Raw genomic sequence first — 6,000 nt, 5'->3', positions numbered from 1 at the left:
AAGAAGTACCTCACCCGCGAAAAGGCCACACAGACGTTGAACTGACGAGCATCACTTAACCACCAGCGGAAGGCTGCTTTCTCTGGCAGGTCCTGGGGTTTGAAATGGAGTTCCCTGGTTAGGGGATGGCCCGTCTTTGCCAGAACTTTCCCTCATACTCTCGTGGGGGTCTGATTAGGCTCTTCTCCACAGGGAGGTGGCTTTGTGCCTGAAGGCATCTGTCTGTCTGACCCTGCTCTGAGAGGGCATTAACCAAACTCTGTCCGTAGCCTGGGGCAGCGGGCCTTCAAACAGACCATCTGTTATGCAGACCTTTCACTCTTTCAGTCCAGCCTTCCCTATCACTTCTGAAATTGGGCGCGTTTCCCAAACTGACAATTGCCCGGTCCGCAGTGTTCCTTGCTGAGTGTCCCTACAGGAGAGACAGGGAACACACTGGATAAAAACAGCAATCTTTACTCCCTGCCCTAGTAAAAGGACTGTTTTGCCAGGCTGCTATGCATGCCATTCGTGTCTTCCATTTGATTTCACATGATGAAAATTGTCTAGAAGATGGGCAGGAACTCTAGATGATCTCTTTCTAGAAGCATTGGAAGAAGGATGTTTTGTAATGAAGCAAATTGGAAGTCAAGCCCAGGCTTAACCACTTACTTGCTTTTGACCTTGGATAAGTTCTGTGGACCTATGAACCTCAGTTTTCTGCTCCATACTGTGGGAATAATAATACTGCAGTGTTTAAGACTGGGTTGAGTTGTGAGTGACCAAGTTCTGAACTCGGTAGCTTAAAACACTCATGTAAAAGACTCCTGTGGATGGTGGTTGCCAGGGACTGAGGGAAGGGGAGAATGGGGAGTTATTGTTTAATAGGTATAGTTTCAGATTTACAAGAGGAAATGAGTTATGGTTGCACAACAGTGTAAATGTATTTAATACTACTGAACTGTACCCATAAAATGGCTAAGATGGTAAATTTTATGTTATGTGTATTTTAACTCAAAAAGTAAAATAGAATAATTTTTTAAATGTTTAAATAAAACTTAAACATTTTATTTACAATAAAATGTTGAAATAAAATTTAAAAAAAGAAGGATTCAGTTTGTTATACAGCAGAAACTAACACACCATTGTAAATCAATTAAACTCCAATAAAAATGTTAAAAAAAAAAGATGGATTAACCACCTGCTCCCCACCCCAAATTACAAGACTCCCAAGGCAGGCAGTCGGGGCTGCTTGGATGAGTCTATGAAGTCATCACAGACAGTCTCCTTCAGTTTTCCCACACTAGCTTCCATTTCAAAGGTCATCTCATAGTCCAAAATAACTGCTAGAGCTCCAGCCATTATGTTCCAGATTACAAGAAAGAAGAGCTATATTCTGACTCCCTTTTTAGGAGCCTTCCCTAAAATCCACAACAAAGCTGCTTATATTTCATTGGCTAGAATTTAGTCACATGGCCATGTCTGGCTTCAAAGGAGTTTGGGAAAGGTAGTTGTGGTAGGAATCCTCTACTCCCTGCTTCCTGGTGTTAACTCCCTTGTGTAATTCCCTCCCCTTGAGTGTGGGCCAGGCCTAGTAACTTTCTTCTAATCAATAGGATATGGAAAAAGTGATAGGATGTCACTTCTGAGATTAGGTTACAAAGAGATGGTGACTACTGTCTTGGTGCCCTCTCTTGCTCTTTTGCTCTGAGGAAAGTCAGTGCCATGTTGTGAGCTGCCTTGTGCAGAGACCCCTGAGATAAGTAACATGTCTCTGGTCAAAAGCTAGTGAAGACTTGTGGCCCTCAGTCCAGCAGCCTCATGAGTGAGCTTGGAAGAACAGTCTCCCCCAGTTGAGCCTTCAGATGCCTGCAGTCCCAGCGGATATCTTGACTGCAATCTCTTGAGAGACCTGATCCAGAAAACCCACAAAACTGACCCACAGAAATTGTGAGATAATAAACGTTTGTTGTTTTCAGCTAAGTTTTGGGCTTATTTGTTACACAGCACTAACTAACTAATATAGTTTTCCAGGTGGATACATTCCTTCTTCTTAGTAAGAAGGAAGGGGAAGATGGAATTGGGAGGCAAACAACAGTCACTGTCACCTGTACCTACCACACAGGACTGTTGTGAGGATGAAGTGAGTTAAGTCTACAAAGTGCCCACCTGCAATCTGCCAGCACCCAGGAAGTGCCTAAGGAGAGGTGGTTGGTGAAGGGCCACCAGCCAGGGTCTATTTCCCAGGCTTGTCACCAAGCTCTTGTAGGAGACACAGCTGTGCTGTGTCTAATATGTGATTTTCCCGGGCTCCCTCTCCCCTTTCAGACAGTTCAGACCCCCTCTGCAGATCCAACCAGTAGAATGACTACTACAAAACCAAAGATCCCCAAGCCAGCTGGTGGGCTCACAGTGAGATTTTAGAGGGAAAGGGGCTGAGAGCCCCTGGAATCCAGTTCCCCCTGCATTTACAGTTTGAACCGGATGCCTGAGATAATTCAGCCTCAAGGCAGAAGTGGAAGCTCGACGCCCCCACCCCAGCAAGGAGAGATACCCCAGGTCTCTGCTCCACCTTCTTTTGCACCACTGTTGCTGAGTCAGAACCCAGAATTTGGAACATTTAGAGAGTTTCCTGTAAAAAGATTGTACTAGTTCAACCTAATTTTCTCTCCCCAAGAGGAGTTGAGGTCAGGTGTATGAGGTAGTTTTGAGTGAATGAGTGTCATATTTCTTTCTAGTTTTCCTTTAGGCAATTGGAAGTGATTCCTCTTGTCTGTCTAGAGAGCCCTGAAGTCCTTGCAGTTCCCCAAGAGCCTGTCCTTTGTGGGTGTAACTGGGAGAAAAATCTAGACACTGATCCCCTGGGTCCCACAGTAATGTGTGCACCTAACTGAGGCAAGAATTGTCTCCCCCTGTGTGATCACCCTTCTCCCAGGACGTAGGGACTTTGTCACCCTGGAAGAATGTGTACTCACGAATCATTTCACATATAATGAACTCCCACTTTTTCAGAACAGGTTGAGACCAAGGGCTTTCAGTGAAAACAACTGTTCTGTTTAGGGAAAAAAGCTAATAATAAGTCCCAAGACTTTTTTTTCTTAATCTCCTTCTATCGTGATGGGAAGTAAAATGTACCAGTATTCTTGCTCCTGATTTTTATTAGTGAGCTAGGATATACGAGAACTTAATAAAATATTCACAGAAGGCTTAACTGCATTATTAAAAGCCTTCTTTCCCAGGCCTTTGAATTTTGTAAAAGCAGCAATTTCTTTAAAATCAGTGAGTGTGAGCGGAAACAGATGCTCATGTGGGGTGTTACTCTTCTTTAATGCTGGGTTAACATGCTTTTAATAAATTTTAAAAATTGATTCTCGTAAGTTTCTATCATGAAGTTGCAGGTGCTTATCAGGGTCCTGCTTGTCAAATGCAAAGGAACCCAACCAATGTCAAAGCTGTATGAGCAGAGACTGCTCCCTAACGTCCCTGGGAGCACCTAACTTGAAAAGTCCAACGTGACCTGGAGGGATAAAGCACGGAGAGGATAAGCACTCTCATTTAGAAAGTTGTCGCAACAAAATGATGCACAGGGAGTTCGAATGCCCTCCCTTGAAAGGGAAAGCCAACCGAGCTGTGCGAGCATTGTGTGTGTGTGTGTGTGTGTGCACGTGCACATGTGTGAAAAGGTGGGGCTTTGGGTGGGAGAAGAGTGTTAAGGAGGAAATTCAAACTTTTATTCTGATAAGGAGCATTTATTACACAGTCGGGAGCTGGTATGTGTCCTGCTTAAGACTTCATGATGAGTAGTTGATAGCTGTTTAGCTTAGTGACAGAGTTAGGACTGGTACCTGGGTGACTGTTTTTCTTTACACCCCGCTCTGCCATTATATTCTCTATTAGTAATTTGATACGCTCAAAAGATAGAGTGAGTTGACTGCTTGCTAACCATGGGCCTCTTTCAGGTAGTGTCATCCACAGGAAACATTACCATTGGGTTTTTGTGACCCTGGCATCAGTATTTAGCTGGTGGCAACTCCCTGACATTCACCTTTTCAGACTTTAGGGGGTGGCCTTGTAAACCCAGAGCTAAAACTGCATGTACGAAGGTCCCTGGTCAAAGTGTGTCTGTGTGGGGACCCAGCACACACCAGGATTCATTGGGTTTGGCTTCCCTGTCTGGGCACATGGCTCTCAGTCTCACTGGCGATCATGTGTTTGCAGTGAACCATGAATATTCTCTTCTCTTATGTCTTCAGAATACGAGAGTCAGCCTCAGCTGGAGAGTAACCAGGGTCTGGATGGATGGCTGTTTCGGGCTGGACGGGGCAATCCAGGTCAGGGAGAACACGGTGGGCTCACTCTGGTTCATGGGGTGGGTCACAGGATTTGCTGTGTGAAGCTGGAGGAAAAACCTGGACCCTGAAGAGGCTTCTATGGGAAGGCACCAGTTGGGGTCTGCAGGAGGAGGGGGGTAGCCACGGCATGTGGTTACTAAAAGCAATGACACACAGGAAGTGAGTGATTATGGTAGGCTGTTTGGTCATCAAGTCAGTGGCCCAAGGAGAGAGGTTAGTGATGGGCCATGTCTGGGACTCACCAGTGCATCTTTACATTTTTCTCCTTACACATTTGGAGGAAAACTTGTTGATTTTTTTTTTTTCTGTCATATGCTCAGCACTCCCAGAGATTTTTCATCCCAGGAGGCCGTGCTGGTGTTTTAGCAAACTAGGACTTCTCACCTGAAGCTTATAAAGCGCTAGATGGAATCCTAACAGCGATAAGGGCAGGCACTAATGCAGCCGTGCTGTGAGCCAGGGATTGTTCTGAGTGCTTTGCGTTTGTTTAAGAGCTGACTCCTGGCTGAGAACAGGCAGAGGGGAGGGTCCAGAGGCTGGGCTGGAGGTAGCCAGGAAGGCTTCCCGGTGGGATTCCCTAGTATTAGTTAGATGAATGAGTTTTACTCCACAAACATGGGTTTTTAAAATGTCAGAATCCTTAAAAAATTTTTTTAATTAAAAAAATTTTTTTTAATTTAGAAAATTTTCCAGTTTTATTGACATGTAATTGACACATAACATTGTGTAAGCTTAAAGTGTACAACGTTGACTTGATACACTTATATTGCAGAATGATTATACCATCATAGTATTAGCTAACCCCTGCATCACATCGCATAATTACCATCTCTTTTTTGTGGTGAGAATATTTAAGATTTTCTCTCTTAGCAACTTACAAGTATATAACACAGTAGTATTAACTATAATCACCATGCTGTACATTAGATCCCCAGAACTTGCTCATCTTATAACTGGAAGCATAACTTTTGACCATCTCCCCATTTCCCCCACCTCCCAGCCCCCGGTAATCACAATTCTTACCCTCTGTTTCAATGAGTTCGGCTTTTTTAGATTCCACATGTAAGTGATATCGTGAAGTATCTGTTTTCCTCTGTCTGACTTATTTCACTGAGCATAATGCCCTCAAGTTTCATCCATGTTGTGACAAATGGCAGGATTTCCTTATTTCTCATGGTTGAATCATCTTCCATTGTGTGTATATATATATATATATATATATATATATATATATATATATATATAAATCAAATCATCTTTTTCCATTCATCTGTTGATGGATGCTTCCGTTTTTTCCGTATCTTGGCAATTATGACTAATGCTGTGATGAACATGGGAGGGCAGATGTTTTCATTTCTTTTGAAGTGAGATTGCTGGATCGTGTGGTAGTTCTATTCTTAATTTTTTGAGGAGCCTCCATACTGTTTTCCATGGTGGCTGCGCCAATTTACATTACCACCAACAGCGCACGAGGGTTCCCTGTTCTCCGCGTCCTCCCCAACACTTGTTATCTCTTACATTTTTGATGATATCCATCCTAACAGGCGTGAGGTGATATCTCATTGTGGTTTTGATTTGCATTTCCCTGATGATGAGTGATGTTGAGCACCTTTTCATGTACCTGTGACCTTTTGAATGTCTTCTTTGGAAAAATGTCTATTCGGTTCCT

This window comes from Phocoena sinus, chromosome 15 (assembly GCF_008692025.1).
Source record: "Phocoena sinus isolate mPhoSin1 chromosome 15, mPhoSin1.pri, whole genome shotgun sequence".
Classification (NCBI taxonomy): Eukaryota; Metazoa; Chordata; class Mammalia; order Artiodactyla; family Phocoenidae; genus Phocoena; species Phocoena sinus.
Note: the sequence above shows the minus strand (reverse complement) of the source record.